Source organism: Aegilops tauschii, chromosome 2 (genome assembly GCF_002575655.3).
Source record: "Aegilops tauschii subsp. strangulata cultivar AL8/78 chromosome 2, Aet v6.0, whole genome shotgun sequence".
Lineage (NCBI taxonomy): Eukaryota > Viridiplantae > Streptophyta > Magnoliopsida > Poales > Poaceae > Aegilops > Aegilops tauschii.
The window spans coordinates 95,948,766-95,965,275 of NC_053036.3; positions in this window are offsets into that span (position 1 = coordinate 95,948,766).

Consider the following 16,510-nt stretch of genomic DNA (forward strand, 5'->3'; position numbering starts at 1 on the left):
TAACCGGAAACTTGATACATGTGTGAATACATAGACAAAACAAAGTGTCCCTAGTATGCCTCTACTAGACTAGCTCATTAATCAAAGATGGTTAAGTTTCCTGGCCATAGACATGTGTTGTCATTTGATGAACGGGATCACATCATTAGGAGAATGATGTGATGGACAAGACCTATCCGTTAGCTTAGCATTATGATCGTTACAGTGTCATTGCTACTGCTTTCTTCATGACTTATACATGTTCCTCAGACTATGAGATTATGCAACTCCCAAATACCGGAGGAACACCTTGTGTGCTATCTGTTGGAGATCGTTGCAGAAATCAAAAAAATTCTACGCATCACCAAGATCAATCTATGGAGATACCATCAACGAGAGAGAGGGGAGTGCATCTTCATACCCTTGAAGATCGCGAGGCGGAAGCGTTACAAGAACGCGGATAAAGGAGTCGTACTCGCAGCGATTCAGGTCGCGGTTGCTTCCGATCTAAGCGCCGAACAATGGCGCCTCCGCGTTCAACACATGTGCAGCATGGGGACGTCTCCTCCTTCTTGATCCAGCAAGGGGGAAGGAGAAGTTGGGGAAGAACTCCGGCAGCACGACGGCGTCGTGGTGGAGCTTGCAGTTCTCCGGCACGGCTTCGCCAAGCTCAACGGAGGAGGAAGGGGTGTTGGAGAGGGGGAGGGTTGCGCCTTGGATGAGGTGCTGCTTCCCTCCCTCCTCCCCTCTATTTATAGGGCAAAGGGGGAAGGGGGCCGGCCCCTCTAGATGAGATCTAGAGAGGGGCGGCGGCCAAGGGGAGGGGGCTTGCCCCCCAAGCCAAGGGGGGTGCCCCCCTTAGGGTTCCGCCCCCCAACCCTAGGCGCATGGCCCTAGGGGGGATGGCTCCCAGCCCACTTAGGGGCTGGTTCCCTTCCACATACATCCCATAGGGCCCTCCGGGGCAGGTGGACCCCCGGAACCCCTTCGGTGGTCCCGGTACAATACCGACAAACCCCCGAATACTTCCGGTGACCGTATGATGACTTCCCATATATAAATCTTCACCTCCGGACCATTCCGGAACTCCTCGTGACGTCCGGAATCTCATCCGGGACTCTGAACAACATTCGGTAACCACATACTATTTCCCATAACAACTCTAGCGTCACCGAACCTTAAGTGTGTAGACCCTACGGGTTCGGGAACCATGTAGACATGACCGAGACACCTCTCCGGCCAATAACCAATAGCGGGATCTGGATACACATATTGGTTCCTACATGTTCCACGATGATCTCATCGGATGAACCATGATGTCAGGGATTCAATCAATCCCGTATGCAATTCCCTTTGTCCATCGGTATGCTACTTACCCGAGATTCGATCGTCGGTATCTCAATACCTTGTTCAATCTCGTTATCAGCAAATCTCTTTACTCGTACGTAATGCATGATCCCATGACCAACTCCTTAGTCACTCTGAGCTCATTATGATGATGCATTACCGAGTGGGCCCAGAGATACCTCTCCGTCATACGGAGTGACAAATCCCAGTCTCGATTCGTGCCAACCCAACAGACACTTTCGGAGATACCCGTAGTGCACCTTTATAGCCACCCAGTTACGTTGTGATGTTTGGCACACCCAAAGCATTCCTACAGTATCCGGGAGTTGCACAATCTCATGGTCTAAGGAAAAGATACTTGACATTAGAAAAGCTTTAGCAGACGAACTACACGATCTTGTGCTATGCTTAGGATTGGGTCTTGTCCATCACATCATTCTCATAATGATGTGATCCCGTTGTCAACGACATCCAATGTCCATGGTCAGGAAACCGTAACCATCTATTGATCAACGAGCTAGTCAACTAGAGGCTCACTAGGGACATGTTGTGGTCTATGATTCACACATGTATTACGATTTACGGATAACACAATTATAGCATGAACAATAGACAATTATCATGAACAAGGAAATATAATAATAACCAGTTTATTATTGCCTCTAGGGAATATTTCCAACAGTCTCCCACTTGCACTAGAGTCAATAATCTAGTTACATTGTGATGAATCGAACACCCATAGAGTTCTGGTGTTGATCATGTTTTGCTCGTGGAAGAGGTTTAGTCAACGGATCTGCGACATTCAGATCCGTATGCACTTTACAAATACCTATGTCTCCATCCTGAATATATTCACGAATGGAGTTGAAGCGACGCTTGATATGCCTTGTCTTCTTATGAAACCTGGGCTCCTTGGCAAGGGCAATAGCTCCAGTGTTGTCACAGAAGAGAGTCATTGGGCCCGACGCATTGGGAATAACTCCCAGGTCGGTGATGAAATCCTTCATCCAGACTGCTTCATGTGCTGCCTCCGAGGCTGCTATATACTCCGCTTCACATGTAGATAATGCCACGACGCTTTGCTTGCAACTGCACCAGCTGACTGCCCCACCATTCAAAACATATACATATCCGGTTTGTGACTTGGATTCATCCAGATCTGTGTTGAAGCTAGCATCGACGTAACCCTTTACGATGACTCTTCGTCACCTCCATAAACGAGAAACATATCCTTAGTCCTTTTCAGGTACTTCAGGATGGTCTTGACCGCTGTCCAATGTTCCATGCCGGGATTACTTTGGTACCTTCCTACCAAACTTACGGTGAGGTTCACATCAGGCCTGGTACACGGCATGGCATACATAATAGACTCTATGGCCGAGGCATAGGGGATGACACTCATCTTTTCTCTATCTTCTGCTGAGGTCGGGCATTGAGCCGTGCTCAATCTCACACCTTGCAATACAGGCAAGAACCCTTTCTTGGACTGATCCATATTGAACTTCTTCAATATCTTGTCAAGGTATGTGCTTTGCGAAAGACCAATGAGACGTCTCGATCTATCTCTATAGATCTTGATGCCTAATATGTAAGTAGCTTCTCCAAGGTCCTTCATTGAAAAACACTTATTCAAGTAGGCCTTTATGCTTTCCAAGAATTTTATATCATTTCCCATCAATAGTATGTCATCCACATATAATATGAGAAATGCTACAGAGCTCCCACTCACTTTCTTGTAAACACAAGCTTCTCCATAAGTCTGTGTAAACCCAAACGCTTTGATCATCTCATCAAAGCGAATGTTCCAACTCCGAGATGCTTGCACCAGCCCATAGATTGAGCGCTGGAGCTTGCATACCTTGTCAGCATTCTCAGGATCGACAAAACCTTCCGGCTGCATCATATACAATTCTTCCTTAAGGAAACCATTAAGGAATGCCGTTTTGACGTCCATTTGCCATATCTCATAATCATAGAATGCGGCAATTGCTAACATGATTCGGACGGACTTCAGCTTCGCTACGGGTGAGAAGGTCTCATCGTAGTCAATCCCTTGAACTGATCGATAACCCTTAGCGACAAGTCGAGCCTTATAGATGGTCACATTACCATCCGCGTCTGTCTTCTTCTTAAAGATCCATTTATTCTCTATGGCTTGCCGATCATCGGGCAAGTCTGTCAAAGTCCATACTTCATTTTCATACATGGATCCTATTTCGGATTTCATGGCTTCAAGTCATTTGTTGGAATCCGGGCCCGCCATCGCTTCTTCATAGTTCGAAGGTTCACCATTGTCTAACAACATGATTTCCGGGACAGGGTTGCCGTACCACTCTGGTGCGGAACGTGTCCTTGTGGACCTACAAAGTTCAGTAGCAACTTGATCCGAAGTTTCATGATCATCATCATTAACTTCCTCTCTAGTCGGTGCAGGCACCACAAAAACATCTTCCTGAGCTGCGCTACTCTCTGGTTCAAGAGGCAATACCTCATCAAGTTCTACTTTCCTCCCACTTACTTCTTTCGAGAGAAAATCTTTCTCTAGAAAGGATCCATTCTTGGCAACAAAGATCTTGCCTTCGGATCTGAGGTAGAAGGTATACCCAATAGTTTCCTTAGGGTATCCTATGAAGACGCATTTTTCTGATTTGGGTTCGAGCTTTTCAGGTTGAAGTTTCTTGACATAAGCATCGCATCCCCAAACTTTCAGAAACGACAGCTTAGGTTTCTTCCCAAACCATAATTCATATGGTGTCGTCTCAACGGATTTCGATGGAGCCCTATTTAAAGTGAATGCGGCAGTCTCTAAAGCACACTACAAAAAAATACACTTCCGTGATGATACATGTTTGTCACAGTAGGTCGCGTTTTTTGTCATGCATGTACATCCATGACGATTTTATGACAGAATCAAGATAGTCATACCTGTGCTATCGTAGAAGTGTTCCATGACATTACCAAAATTATCATCACGGAAGTGTCCACTTCCATGACGATAAATCGCGCGTCACAGAAGTGCTTTCGTCAAGGGTGACCGACACGTGGCATCCACCGTAACGGAACGCCGTTAAGCTATCGGGTCGGGTTTTGGATCCGATAACCCGTTAACAGCCCCGACCAATGGGAAATTTCCACGTGTAAAATTCTTATTGGCCGGACGAAACACGTGTCAGCTCGTCAGTGGGTCAGATAGGCGCCTATGATATGTCGACACATGCCACGGCCCACCACTGGCCCATTTAGCTTACAAAGCTGGCCCGTTTGACTTGGTCAAAAGTTAACGGGCTGGCCCATGAAAAGCCTGTTAACGGTCTCTTCGCAAATAGCCCGTTTTACGGCCCGTTAGGCCCTAAAGGAAATCGGCCCAACAACGTCATGTGGGCCATCGAATATAACACCACCCCATTTCACTTTCGGCCCATGTATGGCCCATGATGTCTTTCGGCCCATATGAGGCCTTCGTATCTTTCGGCCCTTTACAGGCCCACGGTGACTCTAACCCATAATGAACAGTAATTTTCTTTATACCCGTTAACGGCCCGTGATTTACATGGGCTGTTTCCAGCCCGTGTTAGCTTTCGGCCTATTGACGGCCCATACGTTCTTGGGCTCCTTTTCGGCCCTCGATTACTTCTGGCCCGTTACTGGCCTGTTCCCCTAATGGGCCAAATTTGGCCCATGGCAAGAGTCGGCCCGTTACTAGCCTGTTCCCCTAATGGGCCAAATTCGGCCCATGGCAAGAGTCGGCCCGTTACTGGCCTGTTACCCTAATGGGCCAAATTCGGCCCATGGCAAGAGTCGGCCCATTTCTGGCCTGTTAACCCGTTGCGCCGTTTCCAGCCCGTCCTATATTCTGGCCCATTAACGACCCGTTATGCCTGTGATAGAATTAAGCCTTTGCTGTCCTACGGCCTATTAACGGCCTGTTACCGTGCTGGGCCGATACCAATTATGCCCGATTACGGCCCATGTAGACCCATTTATCCGACGGCCCGAGGCTGACCGATTACAGGCCCATTTATCAACGGCCTGTAGGAGACCCATGGATCCTACGGCCCGTATATGGCCCATGGTAGTTGCGGCCACTAGCAAACCAGGGAAAAAGAAGACTAGGAAATAAATAAAGCCGAAACAAATGCTAGGCTATTAAGGCGATTGCACAGATTACATCCACTCGGCATCAAAGATCGCCACCAGTGCAAATATAGGGAACACCCTACACTATACAAAAATGGCTTGCTATTTTCTTCAGCCGGTGGCTGCACGTTAAGAATAAATTTTGTATCGCACCAAAACAAATTACAACTATATAACAAAAGGAAGGTTGGCATAAAACTTAACAGTCTAGCAGATAAATGCACCACCAGAAGTTCAGAAGCTCAGTTCATTTGACCTGACTATTATGTTTTCATGCTGTATTGTCTGATGGAGCACCATAACCCTCGCCTTCATTTCCCCTAGGCTCCTGAACAACATAGCAAATGTCTGATAGTCTGGTTTCAAAACCATGCATATCTTGACGACATTGGGCAATGTTTCTCCTTGTTTCACAAAGGGTCTCTGTTAGGGAATGGACTTGTGTCTGGAGCGCAGATACAACATTGCTTTGAGCTTGCATATCTTGATCATGAGGCAGTTTGGACGATATTGCCTTAACAACCAACCCAGTATTACACAGGAACGTGCTTTTGGCACTGTTAGTGGACAGGCACTAACCCACTGCAGCAAGAGCTGACATTGCGGTTATAGTTGCCTCGCCACCTTCAGAAGGTGGCGGTTCCACCATTTTTTCCATAGCTTGCTGAAAAGTTGAGGTTTTACATTAGTAGTACCAGAACAGAAGATATTAAGGAGGCAGCAAAACCAAACAAAATAGCTTTGGTCTATATACAGAACTTATTCTGGTGAACCCATGTAAAATATTAGTTGTATTTTATTGCAAAGTACATAATAAAACCAGGTTCCAAACATATGACCATGTACCATCGCTAATGTATTGTCTATTTCTTCACATTGTATTGAGGGCTAAGGATAAAGAGACGAAGTTTATAATACGGTAAGCATAGTATGACATCATTCATATCACAAAACAACTGAGAACAGACAAACAGGCAATTGTAACGTTGTGTGGGCAAGTCCAGCACGGAACTAGATTACGGGTCAAGATCAAAGGAACATCACTCCTCTCTTTTAAACCTTCTAAGGTGCAATGATACGCTAAGACAATTGTGTATAAAATTGAAAAGAGTAATAGACATTGGCTGCAAACCATGCAGTTCAAGGCACAAGTCAGAGTAAGTAGTAGTTAAAAGGCATGAGGATTAAGGACTTACAACAGCGGCTTTGACTGGTGTAGTCATTCCCTTCTTCTTGCTGGTGTGACAGTCCTTGAAGATTTCCACAGCATTTGGTCCAGGTACTTTTTGGTCCTTGCGGGCTTTCCTCTGCATTTCGAACAAGTCAATATAGATCTGATAATATGGTACAGCGAAAAGAGTGAAAAAGCAGCTAATTACAAGAGCCTCGCAGTGTGCAATATAGCTACGAGATCATGTCGTCTGTTGGAATTTCACTTTCGTACGGTTGGCCTTGTTCTTTGAACAGTTCACCTACAAGAAGATAGATTTGTGTGGCACATGCATAAATAGGACTTCAACATGTGATCTGATCACATATATATAATGTACCTGATACTTCAGATCAGACCAGTGTTTAACAAGGCCCCTCCAGTCTTCATCCGATATATTTTCCACAAGAGATGTTTGGGAAAGTTCACTGTTAGCCTTGCCTTCAAAGTGAGTTTTCCTCAAGTTATACCGATACTGTCACAGAACAGACTTGAAAACATGGGTGCAAGCTTGTCTGGTTGCATCATCTTGGCTATCCAACTTGAACCTCATCTGTTGAAAATTATGGGAGTCTCATTATCTGCTACCTAGAAAGTATGGGACAGAGCAAGACGATATTACTAGTTTCCGTACATAACCATACTTACAGATAAATGGTCGAGGAAGGTGTTGAACTGGGTTTCGTCTTTGTCATTCCTGTACTGAATCCATGTTGGGAGGATACGTACATGACACCTAACGTCAACCGCTGCCTCTGATACTAACTTGGCTGACTCTATAGCATCACGTGGCCTTTTTAAACGTGCCTCAAAACGGATCTCCATTCTTCCTCCTCTAGATTTAGTTAACCTATCGAGCATTATCCCTGATGTTTGTTTCCTCTTGCGCCTAGGTGCTAGTCCAACAACGAACATAGGAAGTGTTAGTGTACATCAAACTGTGAGACTACATATAAAGAAGCATGCAACTGTAACTTGACTCCAGCAACTACCTTCTTGCTGTTGAAGCTCACAAGGTTCATCTGATATTGCCAACTCGTCTTGTGTCAAGAGTGCTTGGGAAGTAGTGTCAGGTGGCAAGGGAGCTTGGGAACGTGCTGCTAGCTCAGTTGACGCACGAGTAAGTCATGCAGCTGGTAGTACTATGGTAGGTGTTGCAAGAACTAGGGCTGTCTCTGCTTGTTTGGTGGCAGCTATTTGTTTCTGTTTGGCTTTTTTTGCAACTCGTGTAGCATGGGATGCCTTTTTGTAGAATTTTCCACTGGACTTTGACCTTCTATTGCACCATCAGTACCAGCAGAATCTGCAGGATTCATCCGCTTCTCATTCCCTGCCATTCTGTGTTTCTTCCTCTTTCTCTGTGCCATGTTAAGTCAAGCCGACAAGAAAAACGAATAACAATTTAGTTCTTCAAAACAAATTGATGCGTGATGCAGACGAACTGAACTTTGATGTTAGACAACCACATGATAGGAGGATGTAATATGTATGAAAAACAGGACGGAAGAGATAACCAGAACTATGATGTGTAAACTAAGAAGAAGACATTTCACCAAATTAGAAGCAATGCAATGGAAGGTAGACACCATATGAAAGATGCTACAAATATCGCTCTGCCAAGTTAACAGTGTCTCATCATAAATGGTGTTTAAACAAATGTGAAGCAGTGCAAGAAATAAATCATATGCAAGATGCAAACAACATCACACTACCATGTTAGAGGTCTCTCGTCATTAGTGCCATTGCATATTCACAGCATTGCATATTCACAGCTTATGATGTGTAAACTAAGGAGAAGGCATTTCAACAAATTAGAAGCAATGAAAGCTAGACACCATATGAAAGATGCAACGAATATCACTCTACCAAGTTCAAATTGTCTCGTCATAAGTGCCATTTCAACAAATTAGTAGTACAAGCTAGAAAAGAATGTGAGATGTAACCTATATCACACTCCGAAGTCAAACGTGTCTTATGATAAGTGATTGTTGCAGGTTACAGAACAGTAGTAATTTGATGTAAGAACATGGTGTGATAGACAGATATTGTATGTTCTAGAAATAGGAACACGTGTCTTATTCAAGTATAATGTGTAAAGTAAGCAGATGGAATTCAACAAAATTAGAAGCAATACAAGCTAGACATCACACATAACATGCAACCACATATAACAGTGCCAAGTTAGAGGGAGCATCGGTGATGCTGCACTAGGGGAGACGTGCTCATCATAAACACAGCTTTGTTGAGTGTCTATGCATGTGTTGTCTTGGAAATCATCTTGGGGGTGTGGAGGAGTAGAAACTGTAGAGGCCCTCCGTTCGGAAGGAGCACCTTTATCTGCTGTCGTGCTAACTTCCTTCCGCTTTATTGATTTTGAATTGTCAAGTAAAACCGACAAGAAAAAGCAATACAATTCTCTCTTCAGAACTCATTCATGCATGATACTGACAATCACTACTTTGATGTAAGGCAAACACATGATACCAGGATGGAATATGTACGAAAAATAGGACGGCATGGCATGTTCACAACTGTTTGTGTAAACTAAGCATAAACCATTCCAGCAAATAAGAAGCAATGCAAGCTAGACACCACATGAAAGATGCAACCAATATGACTCTGCCAAGTTAAAAGCGTCCCATCATAAATGGAATTTCAACAAATTAGAAGCAGCGCATGCTATAAATCATATGAAAGATGCAACTAATATCGCACTGCATATACTAAAGGTGTCTCGTCATGTTGATTGATGCGGGATACAAAAAAACAATAGTTTTATGTAAGGACATGCTTAATGGACAGATGTACTATGTACTAAATACAGGAAGGCATGTCACATTAACAGGTATAATGTATAAGCTAAGCAGAGTAGCACATGTAGTTTAACCAGATTGGAAGAATTGCAATCTAGACACCATATGCAACATGCAACCACATATCACGCTGCCAAGTTAGAGCAAGCACCTGCGATGCTAGTGTAGGGGAAATGCTGTAATCAACTACAGAGCTACGTTCACTATCTTCATCTAGCATTTCTGTTTCTTGAGAATCATGTCGGGAGGCTGATGCTGCATTCTTTAAATGAGGAGTCGTCCCCTTGCCTGCCTGCCTTGTCATAAGTGATTGATGAGGGATACACAAGAACATTAGTTTGATGTAAGAACATGGTTAATACACAGATGTACTAGTATGTACCAAAAACAGAAAGGCATGTCATATTCAAAGGTATAATGTGTAAGCTAAGCAGATGAAATTTAACCAAATTGGAAGCAATACAAGCTAGACATCCGGCTGGAGTGGTGAGCATGATCATCTAGGACCTGAGAGCCTGGTGCGAGGCGGGCTGCTTCACCACCATCGCAGCTTTTTAGTTGGCTTCCAGGTGATTCCTATCTTTGCTGGGCTTGTCACTGGCTCGGCCAGTGCCCTGACTAGCTATTTGTCCTCTGGTGCTCACGGGATGGTGGTTCATGTAAAAAAATATCTTTCCTTATCTTACCGACTTCGGCCTTTCGAATACAAGCTAGACACCATATGGAACATGCAACCACATATGACACCGCGAAGTTAAAGCAAGCACCTGGGATGGTGGTTCATTGCGAGCGAGGTCGTCAACTCCAGAGCTACGTTTACCGTCTCCATCTGCTGACATTGCACCCTTTATAGCGATGTAACGTGTCTTGCCTACCTGCACACGAAGCTGGAGCGACTTCTCTCTTTTCTTTTTGGCTTCTCTCCTGGCAGCAGAGTCTGAAATACCCTTGCATAAAAACACAATAGTGAGAGTAAGGGTGAAGTGTGTGCAGAACTAGTGCACTGTAAAAGTAGCAGATAGCAGGTGGCTGAAAAATAAATGACAGGAGACAAATGATAGCTCTACAACATTGCATGGCAAACAAAATTAGATTCTACGCCGTATGATTTTGTAATATATGAGCACAGGAAATGCAGGTACTCCTCCAACACACCACCACATGTGGTCATATCTAAGATAACAGTCGACTGGAAATAAATAGGTCAGTCGATTTTTTTAATGAACCGTCCGATCTATAAGGAACGGGCAGATGGCCTTCGTCTACCTCCCGCCAGTCACTGTTGACGATCTTTCTCGAACCGCCAGCGACCACCGGCCCAGACCCCTGCCACTGCCGCCCCGCCCTCCCATCGACCTCACACCACCGCCGTGCTTGGCAGCGCCCCCAGGCCATCCCTTTAATCCCTGCCAACCTCCAGATTGGGCGCCAGTAGCTCTAGGCCGCACACGCCCCTAAGATAAACACCAAGGCGCTGCTTCCCCGGCGTAATAGGCGTACTAGCGCCTGTTATGCCGGGGAATGCTTCCGTTAATTGGGAATCAACTGGCCAGAAATTGAAATTTAGGGGGGCGACGGACCTCTAGCTAAGGTGAAATAGTATATGAGGAGAAACCTTGTGCATCGCGAGTTACTAGGAACATCTAGTATCAAGAAGAAGCGGTCAACTAGTGTCTTCTGTGGGATGAATACCGTGCAAGCAGAGACGTAAGATTTGCACGAATAAGGGAAGAGGAGTACCTTTTTGGTTGCCGGTGTGGTCACCTCCACATGTCGCGCCGATCTTCTTCTTTTTACCGGGGAAACCGATGTTCTGGAGGGTGCAGGCTTGGACGAACCCATGGCCAAATTGTTGACTATGTTGCCGTGGCCGTATGTCGGCGGAGGGGAAGCAGATCCGAGGCGGCGAAGGACGGCGTAGCAGGAACAGCTCCGGTGCGGTGGAGGGTGGCGAAGTTGGAGCGGCAGCGGTGAGGCGCAGCACGGCGTGGTTGAACTGGCTCAGGTACGGATGGCTCGGCCTCGGCTTCAACTACTAGCCATGGAGGGCGTTGCAGTTGAGGTTGCGGTGGACGACGATCTCGGGGTATCGGCTCTGGCGTGATGGAGGAGGGCGGCGGTTGATGGGTGGGATGGGGTGGCGGACGGAGGATGCCGGGGTTTCGCGGCTAGTGGAGAGGTAGTTTTGGCACCCACGGAGTACGAATGGGGAATCGGACGGGTGGGGGGGGACCATCTTTCGGTCTGGGATGCACTTGTTTTGGCTTTTTTGAACAGAAGATGGGACGCGCTTGTTTGAAATTTGGGGAAAGTACAAACTTTGCCCCCCTCTTAAATTTCAGACCTACTGCGGGTCGGGGGTAGGATGGTAATCCCAGGTGTCCCAAATAGTGGGCGGGAGCGATTTCGGCCGCGCGCATGTGTGCTTAGGCGGCCATTGTGTATGAATGTTTTTCGGTTGCGGTTGCATGGCGTCTAGATGAAGCTACAAACCTACCCCGGTTTAGACCTTTGGACGTCGGGCCGGTAGGTTTCACGGGTCGGAGTTATTAGAAAAGTAATTTCCTTGTACTACCAAACATTGGTCTCACGCGGTTTCGGGCGAGTAGAGGCTCTTTTGGCGCTTCGTTCGAAATTTTGAAACACAAGCATTCACGTTTAGAGTACTCTTGAACTATGAGGATTGACCTAAATAGACAACGTTATATCTGACCTTGTATGTTTGAAAACCTCATTAAATTATCCGCTTCTTTTTGAAATTTTGACACTTGAAAATCCTATAACTACGATTATTTTGGAATGGAGGAGCTAAATTTGAATCTATTTTGTACACGACTACATATGCTATTATGTACAAAATCAGAGCAAAGATTGGTGCCCCCATAATTTAGGTATGGTTTACAAATGCCATGATATCAAATTCAAATAATTGAATGGACTTCATGTTGAATTCGATTTTTTTAAACCACCTTAAGTTGAATTCAAATGTATGCTAGTTTATAGGTAGCTATTTATAATGTCCATTGTGTAACTTTCGTATGTATAATGTGCTTTACACACACAACATGAACTATACTCACGTTTATATTCGATTGCTAAAGCGATGCATTGTCTGGAGTTCAAAATGATAACTATGTGGATCAATTGTGTCGAATAATAACATAGACATGCTCAAATTCGATAGAATCTAGATGTCTTATGGATCAATGACCGCTCCTTACGCGAATTGCAAATATCATGATCCCATCCTAATATTTGGATACAATTTATATCTTTAATCAATGTGTAGAGCAGTCTTTTACGTGTAGTTTCACTCTCCATCGGTGGTCTCTCACACATGCTCACACACTCTCTCCCGAGGTGTCTTTCTCGCACACATGCTCTAGATATAACCCTCCCTCCCTCTCGTAACCATTTACAACTGTTTTCACTAACCTTTATCACAAGCACTCTTCCTCTCGCAAACATACACACGCACAATCCTCATCGACCCTTTCTATATACATGGACCTGCCTACGTGTCTCATGTACGCACATTATCTTTACGTCTGTCTCTCACGCATTGTCTCACACCTCTCTTCCTAATCGACGAGTATGATTCTAGCAAAGCATTCTGTAGGATGCCCCTTAAAGTTAGGTTGGATGAATAGTAATATCAGAGATAAAGGGGTTACCTTAGTCCGAGAACCTAGGGTTACAAATCCTAGCCGGCTTTGTCAGTGGACATATAGTCCTTCACAATTCTGCTATCTTTGTCTTGTACGACTAGTCATCCATGGGTCTTCCTAAATGCGTCACGGGCCGACCAATGTGGCGCAGGTCGGAACCGAACGAAGGGCCTCACCTCAACCCACCGTACCTCACGCGGTGACACACCCTCTGCCCCCACGTCTCATTATCTTCTCATACCCACACATACCAACACAAACACCACACACACAGAAAATTTCTCTTGGTGCCTCTATTCCCTCCCCCCTTGCATATACACACTCAAGGGAATGGAATCTCTTGTCGTGACGTCATATTCGTCTCTCTCTCTCTAGACCACTCTCATTTCTCGTGCTATCTCTCCCACGCCCCCCCCCCACCGGCCCCTCTATCCATGCCTCTCTCGAATACGTAATACACACACATACCTCTCTAGGCCCCGCCAAATGCATCAACTACACATTCACACATGTTACATCACGTACCCCATTGATGTAAAAAGCCCTCTCTTCACGTTTATTTCGCATACAGCATTCCTTTTGAATAAAGTGTGGCCAAAAAAATATTTTAGAGTTTCTACATATATACAACATTACAAAGTTATATGGAGGAGTACGAACGCTAATTTGCATTGCATGGTGCCCACAATGATATTTATTCCGCACTGTGAATTTGTATATTTTTATACTATATACAAAGTTAGTCATAATAAAGAGAAACGAAGAGCATCTCTCTCTCCATCGCATACCCCCCTGTACGCCCCTTTCACGTATGCACACAAAACTATCTCCAGGTCCTCTAAAAGTAAGCCCCCAGAAAATTCACGCATGTTTCATCTTTCTCTCGCGATATATGCAATGATGATCATTGTATTTGAAGCGAAAGCACGATACATACATTGGACTTCAGAATCCACTCATTACGGTCACCATTTACGTTCAGTGGTTATTATACAGTCACGGGCTCACCGTACAACTCTGTATTTGCTCATGACATGACTAGTTGACCAGTTAAACGCTCCACGTGGCACCTCTAGTGTTGCATCACATTATCTCACTACCATCGTGCCCACCTGTCGACTTGTATCTACTCTACATCTACACTCTTATAAAATACATAAAATACACTCTTATAAAAAACAGAGTTGGTGATGATGGTGTGCCTGCCATCCTGCAATATAGGCCGTCCGATTTATATCTGACGGATAGGAAAGAAACTATGGCAATTTTGCAAAAAGGTACCCACACACCTCTCCACATTTGCAAATAAGGCCTTCCCTCGTTCATCCTTTTCTCTCACAAGATAAACAAGTCATACAAATGCATCTTGATGTTACGTGCAACGCACGGGTATCTTGCTAGTAAGAATGAAAACAAACGACAAAAAAAATATTTGGACGGTGGTTCGAAGTCATGACTGCGGGCACAGCTGACAAGGTGGCCTTGTATTGGTATGCTGAGCCGTCTGTTTTAACACACAGGAGCTGGTGTGGTGATTATACACACACGCACGCATGCACACGAACTGCATCCACGCAACACTCACACAAACACATGCACCCACGCACGCACGCAACACTCACACATACACACGCAGCCACGCACGCATGCAACACTCACATGCACGCACGCAACACTCACACGCACACACGCACGCATGCATGCACACACCAGTACACCACACGACCAACACACACTCTCACGCTGAAGTGCTCAACCTACACGTGCATGCGCACACATCAGGCCCTGACAGACACATACACAACCAGGTGATTCCCGCGCACGGGTTGGAGCCTTGTCGCGCCTGCGTAAATTTGTGTTTATCTGACCTTTTGCCTATGCAAACTGACAGGTGGGACCCACAAGGAACGTGGTCAATTTAACTAGTCAACATGGCGCCACGCAGACTATTTGGCCGGTCAACAGAGTGCAATCCGATGCTGAACTGTGAGCAAGTGACCGTATAATCACCGCAAAACGTATATAGTGACCGTAATCAGCTTATTCTAAAGTTCGGTGACCGTATTACGCTTTTCTCTCTGTAGGCCCTCCAAAACTACATCTCTACACGTTCTCGCATGTTACATCTAACAACTATGCAATGCAGCACTACTACTACACTCTAACACAATAAATCATATGTGTTTTTAGTTTTACTAGATATCATATTGTTACTTATAATTATTTAGTTTGCATACATTAAAATTGCCTTTGAAATGTATGGCCAGTATCATCTACCGCACGGGAAAAATCCCGCCCTTTCCTGTTTAATCGGGTTTGTATCGATGGATCGTGCGAAACAGCAAAACTATAGTACTATACAGTACTACAAGTGACAGTTCACTAGGTCGTCGTGTCATCTACTCCTCCGTCGTAAGAGTGGAGTGCTCGCTTTCATAAATCTTCTAGTCCCTTTCACCGACATGTGGGACATCAAGCTACCGGGTCCACGTGCCATACCGGAATACAGTGCAGAGCAGCCGGGATGAATCACCCCAGTCATGGCGCCGGCGTAGTAATGAGCAATGAGGCGTCAAATCACAAGCTGCACCTTTCCCGCAGTTAAGTTGGAGGGACGAAGCAACCATCATTTCACTCGTTGTTGAATCCGCTTCTGCCTCATCTTCTTCAACTTAACCACGTGTTGCTTCTGCCGTTGTTCTGCCTCATGTGGGACGCGGATCGGCTTGGTAAAGCACTGACACGTGGGACCGCATGTTAGCAAACCGCCAGGACAACGTCTTCCGAAAATAAGAAGCCTAATCCTAGACTTACAAAGGGCTACGTAGCTGCTACGTATACTTTCCATCTAATCTATATATGCCCCCCTGATTTTCAGGTGGGGTGGGCCTAATCCTCTCCTTTAATCCAATCAAATAGTCCCACATCACATCGGTTCGTAACTTTACGTAAACCATTACGTGGATGTAGCATTGCTCAAATAAGAAACCTCCCCCGCTATCCGCGCGGCAAAATCACCTCCTTTTTACTAATCTTGATTCTATAATTTTTTAGATCAATATAATTGAGATTTGTATAGATAGCACACAGGAGCAAAACCAAGTGGTACGGTTAAGGGCATCCACAATGTGTAGCCAAATGTGAAAATAGCTTTTGGCATCGTGGGAACCATTGTGGACGGTGTTGCCAAAGCCAAAAAGATGGAACCGAAGCTCCCTGATTGATTGATTGAAGGAATAGAAAAATGCAACATCTCTCCTCTTTCTCCCATGCTTGGACGCATGTAGTACAGTATAGAGCACAGAGTCTACTCCCCTGTCCCTTCTATCACAAATCACAAAGCAGTGAGGCGTCAA